The sequence below is a fragment of the Artibeus jamaicensis genome, unplaced genomic scaffold, assembly GCF_021234435.1.
Source record: "Artibeus jamaicensis isolate MK-2021 breed Jamaican fruit bat unplaced genomic scaffold, CSHL_Jam_final contig_3243, whole genome shotgun sequence".
NCBI classification, from domain to species: Eukaryota; Metazoa; Chordata; class Mammalia; order Chiroptera; family Phyllostomidae; genus Artibeus; species Artibeus jamaicensis.
The window spans coordinates 84857-111442 of NW_026521766.1; the positions used below are offsets into that span (position 1 = coordinate 84857).

At 35.3% G+C, this 26586-nt stretch overlaps 1 pseudogene; it reads left to right on the forward strand.

The window, feature by feature from the left end:
• The first annotated feature begins 7449 nt into the window (after positions 1–7449).
• LOC119059995 (uncharacterized) lies at positions 7450–7550 on the forward strand (annotated as a pseudogene).
• Positions 7551–26586: the final 19036 nt, after the last annotated feature.

Genomic DNA, 26586 nt, shown 5'->3' on the forward strand with positions numbered 1-26586 from the left:
AGATCATTGGATGTGCAACCTAGAGCCAGTCAGATTTTGGAAACACAGTGCACATCTGCCTGCTGTATGTGCTTGTTCTTGGTCTTCCATGATGCACGAAAAACAGGACATTGAGACTTGCAGCTTCCTTGATCCTGGGGAGTCCAGTGGTCAGTTACTATATAGCATTACAGAATTTGAGGATTCAAAACCAATCTTTAAATTACTTTTTACTCCTAGCTCCTATTGATTCTCTCACTATAATACTGATATAAATAACATGCAACATAGTTTCAAGTATAACAGGACAATCAAGTAAATTAGCATTTACCTCTACATACATAATGGGAAAAATAGCTCTAGTTTTATTTGCAGCAAGTGGAAATGTTTTGAGTGTTGAATATATAATGTCAGTGCATATAACTTAGTCCCAGTATCTTTTCAGTTTCTCTCGATGCCTCTCTCAGTTGATAATAAATCTAGCAGTCTAAAAACCATAAACATGATTGTTAAGATCATATCATTTTATTTTATGATTGATCTATAAGGTGGATGTGACTGTATCATGGATGTAAAGACTGTATCAGTCATGTTAATGCCTTCTTAATTTTATTTTTAGTTTCACTATAAGTTATTATACTTATTTCCACTAAAATGGAAATAAAACTTTTTAAACTAATGGAATGGTTTTGAATATCTGGACATATCTTAGAAAAGTGAACAGTCTTATTCTTTTCAAATGATTCTCTATTAATATTATTATTATATGTTACTCTTGTTGGGTCTGATACTCTGAATAAAAAACCTTTCTTTTTGAAATAAATGATTCTGTTAGCCTTCTCATATTATCATTTTTAGCTTTATGTTTAAAATAGTTGAACTACTTTCTTTACTTAGTTATTGACTTATTAACTGATTTAATTTCTGTGAGTGCCAAATAAAATTTTGTTTTTAAGCTGACTACCACCAAAGGGCACACATCTTTTGAGTTTTATGAAATCTGAACACTTTCCGTTTCCCCTCTTAATTAAAATATTATTTCACTGCTCTATTTTTCCTCTTTTTCTCTGAGTGGTTTAAACAAGTATAAATGGGAAATTTAAAAAGAACAGGAACATTTGGCTGCGTTTCTGGCTGATCAAGAAGCAGAAAATGCAGGAAATCTAATGAGAAAGCTTATTATTATGATTTGCACAGCTCAGCTTTTGCATAATCGAGCATGTCAATGCACTCACACATTTGCAAATGCTGCTTAGCACCACGCATCTGAATCTTTTTAGTGTTACTCCAGTACCATTGCTTTTGCTGCCCCACTCAGGAAGCCATCATCCATGACCCCAATTTTCAAAATGGGCCAGCTAAAAACAAAGACTGGATGTGTTTCCTAATCCTATCAAACCTTTTTTTTAAAGCAGAATGAAAACAGGTGGTGTTCTCAATTTTTAAAGGAGACGAATTATGAACTGTAATCTGAATATGGCTGTGATTATCCAGGTACAATTGCTCACATGAAAGTGGGTTGAATTGTAGAAAAAGCTATGCAATATTCAAGTGATCTTTGTGAGCATCTGAGGTGCTTTTGTTCCCTGAAAAATCATACGATACTTGAGTTAATTTTATAAGAACATATGCTGCTACTTGTCAACATGATAGTGTAATGCATATGCATGAAGGAGGGTCTCATGCCAGGGAAACAGCATCTATAACCTCTCAAAAGAAGTGACGTGAGTAGTAAATACCCTTCACTCTCTTTCTCACCCTCCCCTCATCCATGAACTTGAGACTCACATTAAAACACGGTGAAATGGTAAGGACGATGAGATACAATTTATCATGATAGTCTAGCAATATTTTAAAATTCTGGGTCCATGGATGAGGATAATTATATGGCTATCCAATGTATAGCTATTTGTTATAAAATTATTGTTATTTTATTGTATATGTGATTATTACATGAATGATTCAAACAATGATTCTGAATAAGAGGATGAATTTTAAATCACGCTATTCATGTGTTTTTTATGTATAATAGTATGAAATAAAATTTGAACACCAGCAGCTAGTGTTTCCTAAAAAACATTATGAATAAGAAAGAAAAAGTAGATGCTGGTAAAATTCAGCGGGTTTGTAGCTGGTGGAAGAATCCCTTACAAATGTTGCTGAGTAGTGGATTCCTGGTGGCTGGTGAAGGCTGCAGGGGGTAAAGTGGCATAGGAGCAGGGTTATGTACTAAATATTCAAAGAGGACATTGAGGCCTTTCTCATTAAATGCATACATGGCAAAAAGGCTATAAACAAAGTCAGAATACAAAATGGTGTGAACAAAATGAAAAAGAGTAACAAATAAGGAGATGACATTTCAAAATATTAAGTGAAAGAATTGACCATGGTCTGAAATAAAATTGTTTTTTTCAAATATAATATAGCCTACCATAGTTGAGATAAAACAGAAACATGGTTAGGGATTTTTATCTGGTGGAAAGATTAATATGAAACAACTATATGATTAATAAAGTAACTCAGAATATTTACAATGTATCACCCTTTGGACAGGACTTTAAGTGTCCCAAGACCGATTTCATGTTTCTTCCATGAACTTATCTTTCTAGGCCTAATTTTCAAAATCAATTTGTATATTAGAATTTAAAATCCTGAAAAAATATATAATATTATCAAAATATGCAATGGCTAAAATAAAAAGCATCTCAAAATGAATTAAAGGACATCTATGAGAACACTTTTAATGCTTAACTAGGAATATGAATTTGCTTAAAAATGTAAATGAATCAAATGAAAGAAGAATTCACAAACATAGAGTTACCTGGTAAAATACAAAAATATCCCAGATTGTTCAAATGAATTAAGAAAACCTAATTGAAAACACTAATACAATTTTATTTTTCTTAATGTTAAAAGAAAAAGTGTATAATAATATTTGATGAGGTAAAGTATAGTTTCACTGTAAGTTACTATACTTATTTATTTCCACTAAAAATGGAAATAAAATGTTTTGAACTAACAAAATGGTTTTGAATATCCAAGATATTCATATGGAATATTTTGTTAGAATATGTGGGGGCAATTTTGCCTGCAAAGTTTCCCCATCTGCCACGGATGAAAGTGAAACTACCAAGACATGATCTGCTTGGGGAGGAGAAGTGGCTGATCCCTCAAAGGAGAAGGGCCAAGAGCCACTTCCTCGAGGTGCTTTTATTGGGTTCATTTGCACAAGAATACAGGTAAGGATCAAACCATAGATTGCATTCAAAGAACTAAGAGGGCTTATTCTCAGTCAGGGTCAGATAGCTAAAGAGCCATAAAACTTTGAGGAACAAACTTCTTGCTTGGACCCTCATCATTTAAATGAAAGTATTCTAAACAAAGCAGGTTTCACAGGATTTTACATATTCTTTCTTAGGCCTGATCACCCCTGAACTCGCTCTAGCCAGCAAAGGGCTGCACTGCCTCCCCCATCATAGGTTTTTAGACTTAAGTGGATTAGAGCCAGGAAGTGCTTCTCCCAGACAGAAATGGGGACTCGGGCTATGTCAGAATAGCTGGGGGCCAGGGTCCATCACTCCCTCTTTGTTGCAGCTCCCTGAGTCCTTCCATGATGGCCCCCCAAGTGATCATGTCTGGCTTAGGTTGGCCCCCCTCTGAGGAGTTCTTACCCCTCATTGACTAATTGACCAAGCATTGGGGGCAGGGGACAAGCTTTGTCTCCTTAGTGGCTTGGATTCCAGAGGTCGCTCACTCAGCCTTAGCTATGGGGGCAGTTACAACTCCTGGAACCAGGCAGAGTGGTTACCAACAAGAATACTTATCTAAAAGTATAAATTCACATATTTTGACCTCTTCCCTCTTTAATTTCAACCCTAACTATGAAACGTTTCCCTATGCAAAAATAAAAACAGGATGGAAATTCTAAGTAAGCACTTCTTAAAATAGTATCCCAAACATTTGAAGGCAGTTGATGTACTCAGTGATAAAGGAATGGACAATTAGATTATGATTGCTCTGTTGATGAAATGTCATTGTGTTATAAAATAATTTATGAAGTTTTTAAAAAGGCAGATAGATATGATATATTGTTAAGTGAGTGCCAGGTTACAAATTATAAACACGATGATATACAAAGCTGCATAAATATATAGACAGACATATGTAAAAAATTAAGAGGAACTTTCAAACATTAATATTTTTAAGATGGATTAAATATGGGGTGATATCCACACAAAATTACTTTAAAATATATTTAAAAATAAAGTCACATCTAGAGCCAAGAATAAAGCCTGGGACATATATATGTTACTTATATATACCTGACACTGAAACACATCATAGATGAGTTAGTATAGAAATAGGTAAAGAAATTTCAGAAACAAATGAAAAAAATCTTTAGAAACTATTGATATTTAAGAAATAGGCAAAGGATGAGGACTCACATCAGCTTGATTAAAAAGCAAAAGCAGGCTGGAATTGATTGTAGCAGCTTCTACATCTCCAACAAAGTGAAGCTGTTTGGTTCTACACGAGGGCTAGTACTGTGACTGGGAAGGGAGCTTCCTCCCCTCCCTCACTGTCCTTGAATACCACAAACTATCACGGTTCTGAAGGATCCAGGTTAGACTTATCCGCCCTTAGGAACCATAACGATGACATGCTTATATGCAATTTAGCAGTAGCAAATCTGAGTCAAAGCTGTGAGTTTTGGATCGGCTTCAAGGAGGCTGTGTCCAGGATAAAAGGTTCTTGAAAGAAGCTGTCTGTTCTGATCCTCTCTCTAAAAACCAGGAGAGCTGCTCCAGCAGATGGTGAAATAGTCTGGGTGAAGCAGTATGGCCGAAAAGTATTGTGCATTCTTTACCTAGGCAAAAGCAAGCACGGAATGTCTCCCCTACTCCTCCTGAGTCTGTGTCTGTCCAACTGCATGGCAGTTTCCCTGCTCCCCTGCACAGACCATGTTCTCTTCTATACAATGCTCTCCTGTTGGTCCCCACCCCTTCATCATCACCCTTTTAGCCCAAGAATCTCACTCTTTCTTAGCCAAATGAATAAAATGACAAAGTCCAGCTACCCTAGTTACATGCAAGTCAGAGAGCACAGAAGTTGTCACTGAAGGCTGGGAGTGGGTTGGTGCATTTTTACATAACCTCTAACCTACTGTTCTTAATACTGGATTTGTCAGATAATCTTCAGTAAAGTGTTTGCCATAGTGACTCAAGTTTTAGGACAAGCATGGAGTCATAAAAGTTACGACAATAACTTTTCACTTATTCAATAATATTTTACTGAACTCTTACCAACCTGGCATAGGAAACATTGAGATGAATGTAATTTTCCATAAGGTTAATGTTTCACAAATAACATTATATTTACAGTATTTCATACATGCTATATAACAATACAGACATAAAATACAGTATTTTGATACATATTAGTAACAATACATAAATAAAATTATACCACCAATAAGGTAGAACCCTAGAAATGTATAAGGGGTGGTGTAGACAGACGCCAGAGAATAAGGGAAGTCTCCTCTGGGCAGAGTCCAGAAACATCAGCAGAAATCTCCTGGAGAATTTCTAGACCATTCCAGCAGAAGGAAAAGCATGGGTGTGGTAGAGACACGTCAAATAACCCATGATTTAAGGGGAAGTTCCAATGGTTCCTTTTGACTAGAACAAAGGGAATATGGTTGGAGAGTGCTAGGGAATGAGCCTTTTAATAGATTTGATTGGAATGCATTTTTGGAGAATGTATTACAAAGGGGAGAGTAGATTTAGGGTGATATTTCTTGAGGCTGTGAAAATAATCTCAGACATGCTGAGATACTAAAAGGAGCATGGGAATGAGGGGGGCGGATACAGTTACACTTTAGAATATGACAGGTATTGTGGAACTGGGATTCACAGAACTCTCACTGATAAACTGTAGATACCTTCCACAACACAAAATAGTTCCTTTAGCTGAGATGATTTGCAAGAATGTGTTTATAAAAATGCATATGTCTTGGCATAGCTAACATTATTTTACGCTGGTTTACCACAGAAGCGGGCCCTGATATGGATGCAAGCAGTGTACTAGGTAGGTATTCTCAGGAAGCACCAGTGGGAGAGTGGGGATGTGAGACAGAGGAGGAAGGGAGTCAACGCAGGTGCATAAGTGAGTTACTGACGTTCAGTCCCACTGGAAAATGCCTCCAGGTTATTCCACCCAAAGTGTGATTTCATTCATCAACTCCATCCATCAACTGGTTGTATACTGCTGATGGGGGCATTAAATTGTTTGCACTCTGCCTTGACCCTTGCCCACAGACCGAGAATATTTTTACAGCCAAAGAATGCCTGCGGACAAAGAGTCACAGGTGTTTGCAGTAAGAGGCTGTCAAAACTGCAAATGCCAGGGAGGTTTGGGTGGGACCGCAAAGCATCTGTTACACACATTAAACAGTACTTCTCAACTGAGACTTTATGTATAGATTTCTACGATAAATTTTAATGCTTTTTTCTATCACTAAGTGATAAATGATAGCAAGAAGTATAAATATAAATGGTAAATAAGAAAAAAAAAGTCCATGAATATCATATCGGAGGTTTCAGAGAAGTGCAAATAGAGAAAAGTAGATTTTATCCACATGGCCTGAGCTCACAGAGACACACTGTGAGGGGTTGGGTTGTGTCTGAAACAGGTTGGTGTTACTCTGCTTAGAACTAAGTCCCATGACGTGTCCAGCTTCACAGAAGCATGTTTATGTAGGTACAGGTGGTGCGAGTTAAGTTTATGTGTTAACTCGGCTGGACCACACTGCCTAGATATTTGGTCAAACACTATTTTGGATGTTTCTGTGGGTCCTTTTTGGATACATTTAATATTTATTTGTTTATCTATTACATTAATCATGTTATTGTTATTCTACTATAGTTGTCCCAATTTTCCCCCTCTGCCTTTTCCATCCATCATACCACCTGTACCTACAGTCAATTCCCACACTGTTGTGCATGTCCATGGAGCATTCATAAATGTTCTTTGTCTAATTTAATATTTAAGCTAATTGACTTTAATAAAGCCCTTCATTATGTGGGTGGGTCTTATCCAATCAGTTAAAGGCCTTAATGGAACAAAGACTGACTTATCTGGAAAAGGAGGAATTCTGCCCACAGATAGCTTTCAGAGAATGCTGGTTAATCCTGAGTACCTGCCCTTGAAAAAATTACTGGGATGAATGTGGGTTGGAAATGGTACCATTGGTCCACCTTGAGCTATTTTGGGGCCAATCAATGGTGAGAAAGCACTGGAATATACAAACTATGGCAGTTCCCATATGATCTTTTGATCATACAGTTAGAGCAAGAGAAATAATTATTTTATCAACAAAGTTGGGGGAGATATATGAGGAATGTCTCACGTGTATAAACATGGTTGCTTAAATAACTATAAAAATTGCATACTTAAGATAAAGGACATGTGGTCCTCACTTCGGCAGCACATATACTAAAATTGGAACGATACAGAGAAGATTAGCATGGCCCCTGCGCAAGGATGATAAAGGACATGTGAAACTAATGTTTGGGTGTGGCATACATTTTAAAATAAAATATAGCAAAGGGTTTAATTTGTTTCATTTGGCAAAAAATAACATGCGGTTAAACTTAATTAAACTAGTGAATTTCAAAGTACACTATGGACTGGCCTCAGACATCTACTATTTTTCTAAAAAATGGCATTTGTAGAGTCACCTTGAAGTGTTTTGGACCTAATTTATTTTCATTACTGAATGCAATCTATATTTTACATGTTGTATTGCAAACTAATAATATATTATGTAACACATACAATTCATCTGATTTCTTATATAGTCTAAATTGATCTAAACAAACTCCATATCGAAATCTTAAAATCAAATAAATATTGAAATATGCTAAAGTATTTTGTGCTATTATACTTTATGGCTGCATAATTAAATGTATAATATGCAATAAATATTTACAGTGTAATATATCATCTAAAGAAAATCCAGGTATGAGAGAAAAACTCATGTTCTCCCCATGATGTCATTGAAAATGCTTTGTCCTAGATTTGTCACACAGGGATTGGGTGTATAAATTTGTGGTTAATTCTGGACAATGGACAGATATTTTTTTGGCATAGAGAGGACTGTTAATTTATGTTTTTTAGCCTAAAAGCACTCTACAGGAGAGTTGGAAGTCTTTCTTCTGGCTCTTTACTATGATAAGAGTCTCCCCCTTCTTTCACTTAGTCCCTCATGTAAAGTTCTACTACTGTGACACATGTTAGCAACATACCCATTTCATGAGGAATACAATAGTTTTTCAGTCTGTGAATTCATATACATAGAGAGGGGAGGGAGCTGGCTGGTCTCGAGACTAGACAACACGCACCCTCTTTCAACTCTGCCACCTGTGAACTGTCACTGAGAAGTCATGTGAGATCTCTGGATATTATTTTCCTTCATTTGGATGTTGTAGGAAATAAGAAAGTTCCTAGCCATCCATTAAATAAAATAAAATTTGGTCCTACTACAGGTAATCGTTTTAAGAAAATATCTACAGTAGGAGACTAATGGTATCAGTTGTCCACAGAGGAACCATTTTCACTTTCCCAAGCACATCTCTTGTGTTTTTGCTCTGTCAACAGACTCTTTGGAAACTGAAACTGAGTCCTAGTGCATCTATTTCAAAAATCTGCACAGACTGTGGAAGTACTACGTATAATGGGATGTTTTTCAGAAAAAAAAAAGACTTAGCAGTGTGTGTACTATCAAACTTGGAGATTGGACATTTTTAAGGTATTTTTTAAAGATTTTATTTATTTATATTTAGAGGGGAAGAGAAGGAAAGAGAGAGAGAAATGTCAATGTATGGTTGCTTCCCATGGGTCCCCTGCTGAGACCTGGCCTGCAACCCAGGCATGTGCCCTGACTGGGAATCGAACCACATCCTTTGGTTCACAGGCCCACACTCAATCCACTGAGCTACACCAGCCAGGGTGAGATTGGATATTTTAATGTTACATTTTAATCACTGAATCAAAACCTTTCTCAACTGAATATATAATCACTGTAACATATCCCAGGTACTTTTTTTCAAATCTATGCCTTTGTTTCAAAAATAGTATAAGTTTTTCTAAAACCTGTTGTGAATGCTCCCCATTTGATAAAATGCATCTCTCAACAGACATTCAGGTTTGCGCTTTGCTCTCTCAGACTTCTCATTTTCACATATCATTTTGTTTTGTTTCCATCATTTTTACTTGGCATCTAATTTGCCGAACCAACTATTATCAGTTCAGCTGCTGAGCACCACAGTATGCAGCACATTGATATTGTTGTTGTGCTCTGGTTGTTTTCACTGGTGCCCACAGCAAATTACTCTTCGATGACCACTGCTTAACCAGTGTAGTTGGTACACGTGCCCTGCTTTCAGGAGCACTCAATCTCCATACTGATTGAGACCCCCGAGGGATATATGTAATTGTTCCTACACCGTGAGTGGGTTTGTTTGTTGGTTGGTTCCTTTTAATTGTATTTATTCATTTGTTCTTTTATGCATTTACCTTGATGTTATTAGCTTTTATTTTTATGTTGATTGGAAGTAACTAGAAGAGGAATACAGGTCTTTTTTTTAAATAAAATGATTATTTCAAAAGCAGCCATTGTGAAATGTAGATATTCTCACAAACATTATGGTTTTCCAAGTTGTTTAATATGTGATGAAATGTTACTTTGTATTTTCAGACAACACTGAATTGTAACTATCACATGCTTGCTTATGCCAACTCTGCCTGTTCCCCTGACTTTTCTACTTCCCTCTGTCTGGTTTTTCACCTTAATTTCCTTTATCAGCCTCTCTGCTCTTCTATTTTGTTGCTGTCATTGTTGTTACTATTTGATTGACTTGCTTTGCTTAGCCAGCCAATTATTTTTTTACCAATTAACTCATAATATATATCACATTAAGGCAGAAAACTGTACTTGAACAACAATAAAAATCAAAAGTATTAAAAAAAAGAACTTAGTAAGAATTCCTGCCTCAGACTGCTTTGGGATAACAGAGAAAGTCTCCATGAGTCTTAGATTGCAGGAGTTTATATGCCTGTTTAGCTTGGAAGAAAAATAATATACAGCCAGATGCCATGAGGTGGGTATTCTAGAAACATACCTAAATAGAGTTTGAAGTGTAAGATGTCTACTTGTATCAGTATCTGTGGACAAATAAGGTAGCATCAGTAGTAACCAGCTCAATTCAATTACGATAAAGGTACAGCAAAACCTCAGCCCAAACAGTGGAAAGTTCTACAGGGAATATTTCCCTGAAGAGTTCTATATCTGATTTAAATGCCAAGACCTTTATACTCCACCTCAGTTACCAGACAGACCCAGGCCATTCCCAGGAAGAAATGACATTGGGCGAGGCAGTTCTCTCTCTGATGGTGAGGCAGCCCCTGGAGGAGCTGATACCTGGAAGCTTTCTGGTGACAAACATCCCACAAATGGAAATAAATCCTTCCTTAAACAGGGACCAGGGTGGAGCCTCACGATGTCTACAACATCAGAGGGGAGGGCTTTGGAATATATCACAGGCAGATGTCAGAGTACATACAATCCGGCACACTCCAGGGTATTGTTCCGAGTTTCATGAGGGTGAAAGCTGTGAAATAAAGTGAAAATCAACTTTGAGAACTTAAAATAAATTGTAATTTCTTCAAGATCAGGCTATCTCAGTAGATTCAAGTGTTCATAGGAAAAAAATTGAACATTAATTTCAATAGAAATCAAACATTAACAGTAATTATTACATTAGTAGGGATAATACTTTTCTATTCAGCAAAAATGTACACATTCTTACTATACTTAGTTCTATGTTAGGGGTGATATTTACAGCAGAGGAGGTGGTAGAGGCATAGCAAGTTTCCACTCCAGATATAATCGCCCATAGATTAGCTAATAATACCTTACTACTATAATAATCAAAATTCAAGAAGCTTGCACCATAAAGCCTTATATTTATCCATATTAGGATAAGGGATCATGCCAGGTTTTTTTAACTCATTCAGGAACTCACATTTTGTTACTGTCCCCTTCTGGTCAGGGACCCAAACCATGGTCCTTCTGCCCAGTACTGTTAGGTAAAGCAGGACATAAACTTTATTCATTGACAAAGGAATAAAGAAGAGTGAACTCATGCTCTAGTGGCACCTGCTCCCAGCTGGGAAGGAGCTTCTCTATTTATAGGCTGTGGTGTGGAGTGTTTATATTGTTTTAGGTGTGTAGATATTCCTCTGTGGCATTCAGCCCTCTGCATCGGTGTTTTTGCACATGATGACCATAAACATATTTGTTCTTGTGCTCAGCGTCTTGGTCTTTGTGCTTGGTCCTTTGTATTTTGTGGCAGGGAATCCTTTTTAGTTCCTGTAAGCAAGCATGGGTCATAATTTAGATATTTACCAACATTAGTATCTTTTAGATGATAGCCCAGTGACAATTTCTTTCTCTATATCATTTGAATCCATTACATTAAGTCAATTGCTAGGGAGGGGAAAGGACGTGACTTGGATGTTTTTAAAGACCAGGTCTAGAAGTGGCACCAATCATATTACTCCCGTTCATTCACCATAACTCAGTCACAGGTCCACACTGCTATGCAACAGAGACTGCAAAACGAAGCCTGGCAAGGGTCCAGGAAAAATAAGACAAGTTGGGCACCAGAGAACATTTATAGCCTGTGCAACAGCTCCTGAGATGAGTGAGAATATGAGGAGGAACTTCAAAAAGCAGAACTGCTGGTAAGGTAATTATACTGACTTAGAGTTCAAAGCAAGGAGAAGTATGATTGTCATTCATACCACCTGAGGACAGTTGTGGGAGAACTACAAAATAAGAATAATGGGTTGCACTTTTGCTCTATTAAGCAATTACCTTGAAATTATTTGAAAGTTACATAAGGGAAAATCTCAACAATTTATCATTCAAAATTCTTCTTTTTCACTTGAAGTACATAATGTATGAAGATCTAAACTTAAGAACTTAGAACATTTCTATTTACTGAATTGTAAAATTCTTGTACTTAGAGACATTATGTGCATATTATATAATCTTCTATGCAGATTCAATAATTATTGTAGTGTGGGATGATGGATTACAATCATTATTTTACTTGAAGCCAAATAAGTACTTCCAAATTCTTGCAAGTGTCAAGAAAAGTAATAAAATGTGTTGATAGGTTGTTGCAATTCAGTGGCACTTAAATTTTTAATAAGGTTAGGATGGGGAAGAAGAAGTGCATCCAAATTATCTGTACAATTTTAGTATATAAATACTTGAGAAATTTCAAGCTTAAGAATATAGTAGAGGAAGAAAATGTCAAGTCTCTAGTAATCCTTGTAAACCTACAAGTGGGCAAATGTAGGTTTACAGTTGTGAGTACATGAAACATGAAGCTTTTTCTTTATTAATAATTATTATTTATTAACTATTATAGTATTTTCTGTATGAATAACTGTAAGCCTACTTTTACCCTACCCTATACGTAAAATGACTTTAAAAGCTATAAAAATTCTATGAGGAACCATACAATTACCATTACTTGAGAAAAGAGAATACTAAAACTGGAAAAATATGTGTGACTAAAAGAAAAAAAGTCTAGTCTAAGGTTCTACATGTTCCCACCATACTCCTCCTGTGCAACAATGCTCTACGATGACCAAATTCAAATCAGGAAAAATACACACAAAACACAAAGGGTGGTGCCAGCTACGGAACTGAGGGAGATTTATCAAATATATCATAAATCTGATAGTACAAAATAACTGAGGAGACAAGAAAATGGAGTAATGTAAAGGGTTTCAAATTAGGATAGTTTAATGGACCAGACACCATATAAAGGGTCAGGCAGACTATTTAAATGGAGACGGTTTACATGAGCAAGCCTGATCCGAATGGACTTTTTCCCAAGACATAGCTTCTGAAGGAGACAAAAAGTAAAAAAGGGAAAAAAAAGCAGAAATAATCACAGTTTGGAAATTGGATGGTAAAGAGGAAAAAAATAAAGATGGACATTTTAGTATTCTGTAAGACAAAATAGAACTGCAAAAATCACAGTACTCAAAACTGCAAAATATAGAAACAAAATTCCTTGATATATATTCGGAATTTTACACAGTAGCAGAAAAGAATACATTAAATCAGAAATTTGAAAAATAGACACTTCCAGCCAAGATGGAGGCGTAGGTGGAAATACTGTGCCTCCTCACACAACCGAGTTTAAAGACAACAAAGTTTTAGTAGCAAAAACAATAAAAACAGACAGAAAATTGACCTGTACAGAAGTGGGACAACAACGAACCATTCAGCCAGACCAGTAACAGGGGTGGAGTCAGCAGCTGGCAGAGCGGGGTTGTGCAGCAGGCGGCGACTGGCAGATCCCAAGTCTGGGGTGGCAATGGGTGGACCCAAGGAGGGTGCAGGACAGCTGACTGACTGCAGTCACACATTCACACTCAGATAAACCAGGCAGAGGAGCCAGCAGTGAGACAGACCTCGCAAACCGGGGCCCCAGCAACAGGAATTAAAGCCTAAAAGCACCAACTGGAAAAACTTCCAAGGTGTCGGTAGAGGCTCCCAGGCTTACAGAGAGGTTGTTGGAGAGACCCATGGGGTCCTGGAGGGTGCACAGGCCCACTCACCCGGGAGCTCACACCAGGGTGACCCGATTTGCTTGTTGGAAGCAGCAGAGGGGCCCTGAAATCCAAGAGAGAGCAGAACAAACACCATTGCCCCTCTCTGACCCTACCCCCACATACAGCATCATAACTCAGCAACCTGGATCGCCCTGCCCGGGTGAACACCTAAGGCTCTGCCCCTCATACATAATGGGCACGAACAAACCAAAACATTATGGCTCAAGAAGAACAGCTCAAAGCCCCAGAGCCAATACTTCTAAGTGACCAAGAGATAACCAACCTATCACATGCATAGTTCAAAACACTGGTGATCAGGATGTTCACAGAACTAGTTGATTTTTGTCACAAATTAGATGAACAAATGAAGGCTAAACTAAATGAAATGAAGGGAAATGCACAGGAAACCAATAGTGATGGGAAGCAAACTGGGACTCAAATCAAGGGAGTGGACCAGGAGGAAGAAAAAAATTACCAAACAGAAAAGAATGAAGAAACAAGAATTTGAAAAAATGAGGAGAGGCTTAGGAACCTCTAGGACATCTTTAAATGTTCCAACATCCGAATTATAAAGGTACCAGAAAAGGAAAAGTAACAGCAACAAGTGGAAATCTTATTTGAACAAATAATAAAGGAGAATTTCCCCAATCTGGCAAAGGAAATAGACTTCCAGGAAATCCAGGAAGCTCAGAGAGTCCCAAAGAATTTGGACCCATGAAGAAACACACCAAGGCACATTATAATTACATTAGCCAAGGTTAAAATGAAGGAAAGAATCCTAGAAGCAACAAGAGATAAGGGGACAGTCACCTACAAAGGAGTTCCCATCAGACTGTCAGCTGATTTCTCAAAAGAGACCTTACAGGCAAGAAGGGGCTAGAAAGAGGTATTCCAAGTCATGAAATCCAAAGACCTACATCCAAGATTGCTCTCTCCAGCAAAGCTTTCATATAGAATGGAAGGGCAGATAAAGTGCTTCTCAGATAAGATCAAATTCAAGAAGTTCATTATCACCAAGCCCTTATTATATGAAATGTTAAAGGGACTTATCTAATAAAAAGAAGATAAAAAAGATGAACAGTGAAAGGACAGCAAACCCACAGTTATTAACAACCACACCTAAAACAAAAGCAAACTAAGCACAGCTAGATCAGGAGCAGAACCATAGAAATGGAGATCACATGGAGGGTTAGCAACAGGGGAGTGGGTGGAGGAGAGGGGGGGAGAGGTACAGAGAATAAGTAGCATAGACAGTAGGTAGAAAATAGATAGGGGGGAGGGTAAGAATAGTATGGGAAATATAGAATCTAAAGAACTTGTAACACATGGACATAAACTAAAGAGGGGGGAGTGGTGGGGAATGGGTGTGCAGGGTGGAGGGGAATGAAGGGAGGGGAAATGAGACAACTGTAATGGCATAATCAATAAAATATATTTAAAAAGAAATTTGGAAAATAGTTTAATATCAAAATAGAAAAAGGAGAAATCAATAGACAACCATTGTAATCAGGAAGCAACAGTTCATAAAAATCAAATGATGAAAATTTTCATCTGAAAAATACTGAAGCAGAAGTAAACTATAATTCTAATCTCCAAATAAAATTTCATACACTCAAAGAAGCATTTGAGGATATATTAAATGTTTCTTGAATTACAGTGTCAAAAGCTATGAACAAAAATGTACAAGAATATTATGCTAAATGACGTATGTCATTTAGAAAAAGCTAAGAATCATATACTTTCACTCTTATGTGGAATATAAACTAAAATTTGGGGACACAGACATCAGTGTAGTGGCTGCCAGAGGAAGGAGGGTGTGAATGGGGGTAATGAGTGTATTAGAACCATGTATACACTCCATGTATTAGGCTCTGAAACATGGAGACAGAAGGTGGTTTTGTTTTAAGTGGTGAGCACAAGGTGCATATACAGATCTAATATTAAAGAAATGCATGCTGGAAACCTCTGTGGTCCTAGTAATCAATGCCACTCCAATACATTTAACAAAATTTATTTTAAAAATAATATGAATAAATAAAAGGAATGAACAAAAACTGGGAGAAATTAAAGGAGTTGATTGAACTTTGAAAAGTAATTGAAGGAAATGGCAAAATTACTTCAGAAAAAAATATTATGAGGTACTCAAGTAAAATATAGACACAGATAAAAATTTACTAAAGAACTTTGAAAAAAAAGTCAAGAAATCAACTAAAATAGTGTAACTGGCTGGAAGAATAAAGATGGCTAGAGATAAAGTAGTAGTAATTGAAGAAAGAAAAAAAGGGACAATATATTATTAATACTCCCAAAGTAAACAAATAAAACAATGGAAGAGCATATCAAAAACTATAATCCAATAAATTATTTCAGAAATAGAAAAAACCCTGAATCTATCTATACATTAAAAGCACTTACTGGTAGTTAGGAAAATTAACCCAGAATGATCAATGACAAAATAGATCTTAGAAAAGATACTAGAATTTAAAAATAAAAATTAAATTTTCAAAGCCACCAGACAAAAATTTAATGACAAATTCAAAAAATGTCTAGCCTCTGACCTTTTCAAATCAATCTAGAAGACAATCCAAGATCAAGCAGCACTTTTCAAATTATAGTGAAGGTGTGGAACACATACTTCATGCCCAGGTAAGCATTTTTTTTAAAACATCAAGGCAGTAGAAAAAAAATAAAACCATGTTCCAACACGTTAGGAGGTAGGGGATGCTGCATCTATCAGCCTTTCCTTAGAAATCCTTTAGAGGATGAGCTTCATCCAAACAATCAGTGCCTAGGAAAACAATAGCATATGAAATGATGATACTTTTTGGTAGGGATAAATCTTTAGTAGGGAAAGGTTTACTTACTTTGACTTCAAGTAAGTCTAGAAGCAATAAAGCAAAATTATGTTAACAGGGGTGCTTAAAAATTGCATAAGAAAACCCACCATAAACAAAATCAAAAGACAACTACTAAGACCAGAAAAACAAAATTCACAAAATATAGCACAGAATATTCACAAAATGTTTTGTGAATATATTCACAAAATATTCACAAAATAACTACAGTCCTAAAATAAGTATTCTTCTTAAAAATTGACGATTGAAAGACTAAAAACCTGAAGTAAAAAATAGGAAAGATAAACAGACAATTCAAAATAAATGGTAAAAGTGACACCTAAATTCATAATAACATGTTTCTACTTACTCATAGTTAGAAATAGGAAATTAAAACAACACCAATATAATACTTCTTACTTACCAGACTGGCAATACCTACCTGTCTATCAGCATGTTTTGGTGGTAGTCTTTTGGGAAATAAGTACTCTCATACATCGCTGGTGGTAATACAAATTATATAACACTTCTGGGCTCTGCAGATATTTGATAATAATAAAACTGCTTATACAGTTACTTTTATAAAATTATAGGTAGGAGATTGTCCTGAATAAGCAACTGTAATAATTTGAAAGTGTATATTCTTACAGTTATTAAATACAGGCATTATTTGTAGTTGTGGATGAAAAAACCATGATCCATATGCACCGTGGAACACTATGTATCTGTAAAACAGTGAGGGAAATATCTGCTAGCTGATGGTTGGATGATTTCTAGAACATGCTGGTAAGTAAAAAAACAAAAAAATCCTAAAAAAGTACCCATATTATGTTACATTCCATTTAGAGGAAGGATAGATGGATATACACACATATGTGTGCACTGGTAACCCTCAGGGAACATGACCAACTGGTGGTAGAAAGCAAGAATGGGAAAGGGGCAGCGGAGATGAAGAGGGAGTGACGCCACCTTGAGTTTAACCGTTATATAACTCTGACTCTTAGAAATACACTTACGTTTTACATACTCTTCCCTCCGCCCAAATAAACAAGTGAAATTAAGAAGGATATACAAGAAAGCCAAAGCAGAATTCATACACTAACAAATGAGTTTAATAATATTACACATAATAGCATAATTGTACTGAAGAAAACATGGGACAAATCCAAATTGAAGGAAATTTTATGAAAGAGTAAATCAGCAGTCTTCAAAGCTATCAAGATCTTGAAAGACATATGTAGTTACATAAAGGATAATATTAGATGAAGTTAAGTGAAGGATATACAGGAATGTTGTTACTATCTTTGAAACTTTTCTGTAAGTATAAATTTGGTTTAAATAAATTGCTTAAAAATGAATTGCCTGAAATATGTAATTAATGTTTTATTTTCTCAGTAATAGAGTTATAATAAAATACAGCTTTGTAATGGTCCAACTTAAGTATATTTTTCAATTTTATAAACAAATGATTAGTAAATAATTTATATCATGTTAAATAGAATATCATTAATAAAGGGCCAAGTAGAGAGGGTTTATAAATTCTCAGTAATGCAAAGACAATCTCTTAGTTGTTTTACTGGTTGTAAACCACCAAATCAAATAAAGCAACAAAATAAAATAGAATGGATAGTATTACTCCTTGTGAATAATTATTTACCATATAACTTTATATATAGCTTGAAAATGATGTTTTCTATAACTGATAAGATATTAGTTTAACATTCAGTTTTACTCATTCCATAGAAATGAAGTAAATAATTAGAGAAACATAATTGAATGATTATATCATGTTCATACAAGAAAACATCCAAGAATTTTAAAATTAATAGTGTAAAGGCATGGGTAGTCAAAGTAAGATAACTGTAAAGGAACTTTGTTCTGTAAATCATTAAAGTTTCCTGAACACAACATTGTTTTGAGTATCTTTTTCAAACACTTAATTTTCCTTTCTTGGACACAGATCCTCAGGGAGTTTTTTTCAGTGTGAATTAAGCATTAGTCAAGTTAGTCAGAATGTCTGTAGCCCCCCAAATTTCATATCATGAAACTCTCACCCTAATGTGATGGTATTTGGATATGGGACTTTGGAAGGTAACTAGAATAGAGCCCACATGAATGGGATTGGTTCCCTTATGAGAAGAGATCTGAGAGATAGCTCGCTCTCTTTCAACCATCTGAAAACACGGCAAGAAGGATGTCCTTTGTAAACAAAGTTGAAGAACCCTGTCATGCTGGCACCCTGATCTCCGTCCTCTAGAATATGAGAAGTATATATGTATTCTTTAAGTCACACAGTCAATGCTAATTTGTTATAGCAGCCTGCACTGACTCAGGCAAGCTTTTATTTTACATGGAGCATTTCAAACCATCCACACTTAAGAACATAAAATGTACATTTAGATAGAGATGGAACAAGGCAGATTCTAACTAACAAAAAGAACCATGGCTATTTCAATGTTTTAAATCATTATCATCTTTTACTGAAATAAAACCAAAACAGTAGAACTATAATTCTAAAACACATTACTTTTTACAACTGAACTGTGGGTGTATGTAGTAACAGAAAATAATATCACATACCATTAAATCAGAAACATTATCACTAACATGAAAAGGGAGCTTTATACCTCACGAATTTTCATCTTGAGGATAAGTCCAGGACCAGAATTTTTAGAAGACACACTCACTTTATTAAAATGCTCAAGTATATTACTTAGATCATCATCTTAGCATTGATTCTAACTTCATAATTTTAGTCAGTCTGTGGTTTGACAATAGCACATCTCATCTGAGAGCTGCTTTTCATTTTGCTTTTGTGGTTTTTGGAAGGTTCCATTTCCTAAAGTCAAATATCTCTCTGCACGAAGTTTTCAATTACCCTAGTTCAGATTTTCCTCCCAAATGTGTCACCGAGGTGGCTGCATCACTAAGAGAACTTTTCTCAATCCTATTGTGTATGACGTCTCCTTTTTGGCACCGCATGACCTTGCTTCTGTTGAACTTCTTTCAACAAGGGCTCTTCACTCCTGCAAATTGTTGTTCTGCAGAGGCTAAGGCACTATGCAGAGGAAAAGGTGGCTTGATACTCTAAGAACATCATCATCATATAGCCCTTCTTTTAGAATCTAATTTTATCTTGAGAGCAAAAATCAAACACAGATTTTACAACATCACATTAACACAACCCAAAATTTACACATATAATCCAGCACAATGAATGTAATATGTGATTGCCATTAATATATCAAAGGCTGTTTGTATCACTGATTCTTATCCTGCAAGTAATAGGAGGTAGAAGAATAACTATTGAAATACTAAAATTACATTTATAACAACAAAATACGGCTTCTATTGTGTATCATAATGTTGGACCATAGATTATTTTGATGCATTTGCAAATCATATTTCTATAAAGTTAAATGACTTAAAAATGACTTTTGCTGGGTGCAGTAAATGAACTGAAGATTTGTGGCAAGTTGGATTTACTCTGATCCCCTAATTAGAATAAGAAGTTAAACATCTGGTAGTTTAATCAGGACACTTGAATTACTTTTTCTTTTTACTTTTTTTACTGAAGGCATCATTTTTGGTTGTAAAGATAATAGTCATTTATATTTCCACACAAAACTGAAGGTCAAATATAAGATGAAAAGAATTAAATAAAAGAGACCAAAAGACCTATGAACTCAAATACATTTCCATGAACTGAAATACATTTACTGGATTAAATATTGAGCTTCTTTGCTTTAAGTAATCTATTTCATATTTGTTAATCCTCCAGCTTAATTCTCAATAAGTAAATTTGTCAGGCAATTATATAAAGTTGGTTTAATTTTCTGCTTACCAAAAGAACTTATTATGTTACTCCAACATCTAAATCTCTAGAACTAATTCTATGGTCATCTTATTTCTTGATAACTTATAAAATGTGTTATGATTGCTATAAATACTATTTGCAAATCTTTAACAAATATATACCTCTAAGTTTCTAAGTAAAATGACTTACCTTTCTTTTCATTTCATGTAGTTTGATAAACTTAAGAAAAATATGACTAATATAAATACTAATAGTCAATATTTTTATTTTTGAAACATGGTTCTAGAGTTTAGAATGTGACTCGAAGCATTCATTGTTCTAATTAGAAACATTCAACAAGTCCAGCTCTCGACACTTACTCTGCCCCCTGGTCTGCCTGAAGTCTCACAGGATTTCACATGAACAACGTGGGTAAAACAGCAGAGCTGACTATGGAGGTCTCCAGGATTCTTTCTTCTTTCCTTTGTTTCTCCTTCCGCTCTTTCTGCCGTATCTTGATTGATGTGTTTTTCATTCTCGTTTACAAAACGAGCTCTTTGCTTGGCTGGACAGTTATTTTTTCAGGTGATTGAATCAGAATTTATTTTTGGTATGTCCATTGTACCTTTACACATAAAAATGTGTAAAGAATAATTGTTAAAGTTAATGTATTTTTGGTTGAAGCAAAAATCTAGCACTCCCAGAACACTAAAGTGGACTGCCATAAATTTCCACATAGCTACTTAGGGTCAGTTTAGCAAATGTTTCTATGAAATAAAAATACTTTTTGTAATCCTTGATAATTGTTACTTAAAAAGCAAAGACAAAATGCCAAGTAACATGTCTGCTTCTAAATAATACAAATACAGGTAATTTTCTTAATAAAATTTTTCAACAAGTTACTGCTAACTTCAAGGGGAAATAGATGCTATCATCATTTTTTCATGAAAAACTCATATTCTGCAAACTGATAGTAGAGATAGTATTTGGGAACAGAGAAAAGTAAAATAAAAAATGTCTTGCCAAATAAAACTTAAAAGATTATGATCCTTAGCTTTTTAAAATAATGTTTTGAAAATTATTTCAAAGATTTTGTCCTTAAATATGATTAAAAAGCTTAATATAATCTGGAACTGAAACTAGAAGGAAAACATTAAATAAAGCTTGGTAGATGGATATAATAGATTATTATTCAGACATTAAAATCATGTTGTGGGAAATTACTTAACATAGAAAATATTGACAATATAATGTGAACAAGTTACTAAAATATCTTTATTACCATCTAAATGATTTTTAAATAAATATGTTTGGAAAAATATCAATATTATGTATTATAGGATGTAATGTTAATGTGTTTTTTCTTTTATTGCTAAAATTAGGGGCAATTTGTATTATATTTTCTTTTCATTTAACTAACTTTCAAAAATAATCTACTTGGAGTGATATTATTTTGGAATACAATTAAATAAGCATAATAAAACCATTATTTTGATACTTTCTTTTCTGTATCCCCTATGGAAGTTTTCCATGCATCAGTCACTCAGGTCACTAGAAATGAGGCAAAAGACCCTAATGTTGCTTTTTTCCTGGAACAAGTGAATTTATTTATTTCAATTACATAATGAACTTAAGAATGAGATTTCTAATCTGTTCCTAATATTTTAGACTACTGCACAGCATTACCTGTGTCTTCAGAGTAGAAAAAAACAACTTAAAGGAAAAAAGTGGATAGTTAGCTTTTTCTCACTTGAGCAATGACTGATTGAGTTATTTTCAAATTCCCACGTTTGTGTAACTGAAAGTAACATAACGCTCCTGAATATGGTTGTTCACCCTTCCCGCACACTCTTAACAGCTTCTCCTAAGAGGGTTGCCTCACTGAAAGACATTTAACCCAGATTTTTGAATCTCTCTCTATTTGATCTATATCTTTAAAAAATAAATTACTCATTTTAAAATTAACACTTTACAAGTGAAAACATACAGGTTCTTTCTGTAACCTCCCTGCCAAGCACAAAACTATAAAATATCATAGTGAGAAGACTTAGGCATCAGTCCAGTGTTTTGGCATAACACATGGCATCATGCTTAATAAACATGAGTTGAGTGAAAGTATAGTTAAATAAATTTTCTTGAACAAATCACTACTTTGGCGTCTGGTTTCTGATTGATAAAATGAGAAAGCTATAGTATAAATGTTTGTCTTTCCCTAAAATTCATTTGTTTATATCTTTTTAAAGTATTTTATTGATTATGCTGTTATAGTTCCATTTTTTTCTCCCCTTTATCCCACTGTGCCATTCAACTCCTTCCCACCAGCATCCCCCCACGTTCATGTCCATGGGTCATACATATAAGTTCCTTGGATTCTCCATTTCCCACAGTGTTCTTAACCTCCACCTGTCTATTTTGTATCTACAAATTATGCTTCTTATTCCCTGTGCCTTTTCCCCCATTCTCCCCCTTCCCCTCCATGCTTATAACCCTCCATGTGATCTCCATTTTTGTGATTCTATTTATGTTACAGTTGTTTGCTAAGGTTTTTTTTTGTTTTTGTTTTTTAGATTCAATTGTTGATAGTTGTGAGTTTGTTTAATTTTACTGTTCATGGTTTTAATTGTCTTCTTTTTCTTAGATAAGTCCCTTTAACTTTCCCTATAATAAGGGCTTGGTGATAATGAACTCCTTTAACTTGACCTTATCTGGGAAGCACTTTATCTGCCCTTCCATTCTAAATGATAGTTTTCCTAGATAGAGTAATCTTATATGTAGGTCCTTGCCCTTCATGACTTTGAATATTTCTTTCCAACCCCTTCTTACCTGAAAGGTTTCTTTTGAGAAATCAGCTGATAGTTTTGTGGGAACTCCTATATAGGTAACAGTCTCCATTTTCTTGCTACTTTTAAGATTCTCTCCTTATCTTTAATCTTGGGTAATTTAATTATGATGTGTCTTGGTATGGTCCTCTTGTGTTCAATTTCTTTGGGACTCTCTGAGCTTCCTGAATTTGCATGTCCATTTCTTTTCCCTAGATTTGCATGTCCATTTTCTTTTCCAGATTTGGAAAGTTTTCCTTCATTATTTTTCAGATAAATTTTAAATTTCTTGCTCTTCCTTTTCTCCATCTGGCACCCCTATGATTCAGATGTTAGAACATTTAAAGTTGTACCAGATGTTCCCAAGCTTTTCTTTATTTTTTTAAATTATTATTTCTTCATTCTGTTCTGGTGGAATCTTTATTTCTTCCTTTTGCTCCAAATCATTGACTTGAGTTTCAGTTTCCTTCCCTTCACTGTTGTTTCCCTGTATTTTTTTCTTTATTTCACTTTGCATAGCCTTCACTTTTTCCTCTATTTTGTGACCGTACTCACCATTTCTGTGAGCATTCTGATCACCAGTGTTTTAAACTCTGAGTCTGATAGGTTGGCTATCTCCTTGTCAGTTAGTTCTTTTTCTGGAGTTTTGATCTATTCTTTCAATTGGGTCATACTTCTTTGTCTTGCCGGGCCTGTTATGTTTTAAGGGAGCCTTAGGTACTCTTTACAATGAGGCAGCTCTGCCGTGTTGTGGTCTGTGTGTGAGGGAGAGGTCAGAGAGGGAAAATGGTGCTTGCTCAGCTCTAGTCAACCTTCAGTCACTTCTGCCACTACCTGCAATTGAATTGGGCCTTTCTGGTGCTGATTGCCGGGTATGTGGGGTGTGTACATTCTAGAACCCAATGGGTCTCTCCAAGAAACTCTCCTGTGAGGTTGGGAGTATCTCCCACCACCTCAATCCCTACAGATTTTTATAGCCAGAGTTTTTGAGGCTTTATTCTCCCACACTGGAACCCTGAGTTGTGCAGCCTGTCTCACTCCCCGGTTATTCCTCCCAGTTTATCCACATGCAAATGTGGGACCACTCAGTCTTCCAGTTGCCTCCACGCCTGCCCAGTTACCACCTTTTCACATGTCCTCTCTACCCCAGCTGCCTGTCTCCTCCTCTCCTACCAGTCTGGATGAATGTTTCTTTAGCTCCTTGGTTGTTAGACTTCCATACAGTTCAATTTTCTGGCAGTTCTGGTTGTTTTTAAATTTGCTGTTGTCCTTCTTTTGGTAGTGTGAGGAAGCAAAGTGTATCTACCTATGCCTCCTTGGCTGGAAGTTCATGTTTTTAAATATTAACCTCAAAATGTGTGAGGTCTTTGGGAAGTGCTTTGGTCATGAGGGTAGAGCCCTCATGCATAGGGTTAGTGCCCTTATAAAAGAAATCCTGCAGTAGCTTAAACAGACTAAGATGGAGCATATTAAAGAATATAATTTTTAAAGCACCACTACCAATTCTAAAATGTTCAAAATTCTAAAAGGATACTATATTATTTAGGATGCCGGAAAAAAATGATTTGTCAAACAATGGGTCAAATTTACCAGAAAGGTTTGTGGTGGAGAGGGAAGAATACCCTCTCTTGCATTTTCAATGTAATTCTTCTAAATTTACATTGGCTTCTTAACATATAGTATGTTGACCAAAACTAGAGCGAATAAATTTATCTTATATAGAAAATTTATTTAGAAATTTTAAATTTGCATGAGATCAATGCCAATTTATTTGTGATATGTCAATGGTTTTATAAATCAATGTATAGATCAATAGAATGGTTGAGAGCTTTTGTATAGAATTTAATAAACTGATCTTGGTAATAAATTGACTTGTTTCTTAGATGCTAATATTTTGAGAGTTTAATATGGTTGTTAGAAGGTGATTTTCCCTAAATTTCTGCATGTTGTGCAAAGAAGTTAATTGTCCTGGTATCTTAAGACACATTCTGCTGATGAGCAGTTAGTTGACTTCCAAAAGAATTCGTGTAGAATACTCTGATTTGGGAAGGTATGAGATGAGTCTCCAAACTCCCAGCTGTACTCTAATGGCATGTTCTCTGTCTTCATTATAGATCCAGCACATAAATGTGAGGTTTTATTCAAAGCTATTACCTGATGTTTTCTGCTCATATTTCTTGCTCATCAGTAACCTTTCTCTATTTGAACATAAAAAAAGAAAATCCCTCTGTGACAGCCTTTTTACATAGCAGGAATATTACAGAAGAAAGGCAAAGAGATAAAAGGAGATAAATTTGGCTCTTAAATTTTGAAACTCATGCCAAAAAAGTGAAAAGTTTAATAAAAATAAAGATAGATATGTTTTGATATGTAGAAAATATTTAATAGATGTCCCAGATAGATTGAGGCATTTAAAGCAGAGAGAAATAGGATCCTTTCTCCATACAATGCCTAGAAAATAAATTCAACTTCACAGGACCTTCTTGAGTCCAATATAGAAATGGCCTATTAGTGTGAGATAGCATCCCGGATCTTCCACTAATTCTGACATGGTACTGAGAAAACTGGAACTTCTAGAGGAGTAGAATGCCTTTGCCATTTTCTGAAGTAACACAAAGGGGCAAAGAGCCTTATAGACAAGCATATCAAGTTCTTCATAGCCATAATGAACTACAGAAAGTGGCTCAGAAATAGCAGAGAAAACTAGACTTCAATCTGTCCTGAAGTCAACAGGAACAACATCAAAGTTCTCAGAATGACTTGACAATGGTAGTCAAGTGCGAGGATGTACATCACAGAGAATGTCTGATGATAATAATTGTGTATATCCCATAACCCAAGAAAGTTTGTCATTATATCACCTTAAAGCATTGTAACCACAACTACCCGGAAGTAAAAATGAAATTTAATTAATTAAGATTTAATTTTGTCATAATACAATGACATTTCCAAAATAAACATCAGCTTAATTATTAAAAAATAAAATACTTATAGGTCTTATACACCTGCAATTGTGTCCTGAAATTTTCTATACCTTACATGTGTTACAAAAGTGTTTTATATGTGTAGAAAAATCAAAGTGAAACATAAAACCCATTATTTTTTATAACATCCCTTGGATGCAAAGTCATTTAATACTTAACTAAAGTAAATCTGGGTCTTTGCAATCTCTTTGTGATACACATTTTTTCTTTGTTTGGTTTGGTTTGGTTTCTGGTTACAGGTGTCGGAAAAATATATATCAGGTTATAGTGCCAGAGGGTTACATCCATTAACTCTAGTGTCTTATTATAAATAGAGGTGAAAATATCACAATCACCCAGGAAGATTTTTAAATGTCACCCACTCTTGTTGTTGGAGAGCAAGTATAGTATGGGGGAAAATGAACTCTGCTTATACTTCAACATACCCATAAACTTACAAACCAATGCTTTCTTCTCCTGATAAAACACATGAAGAT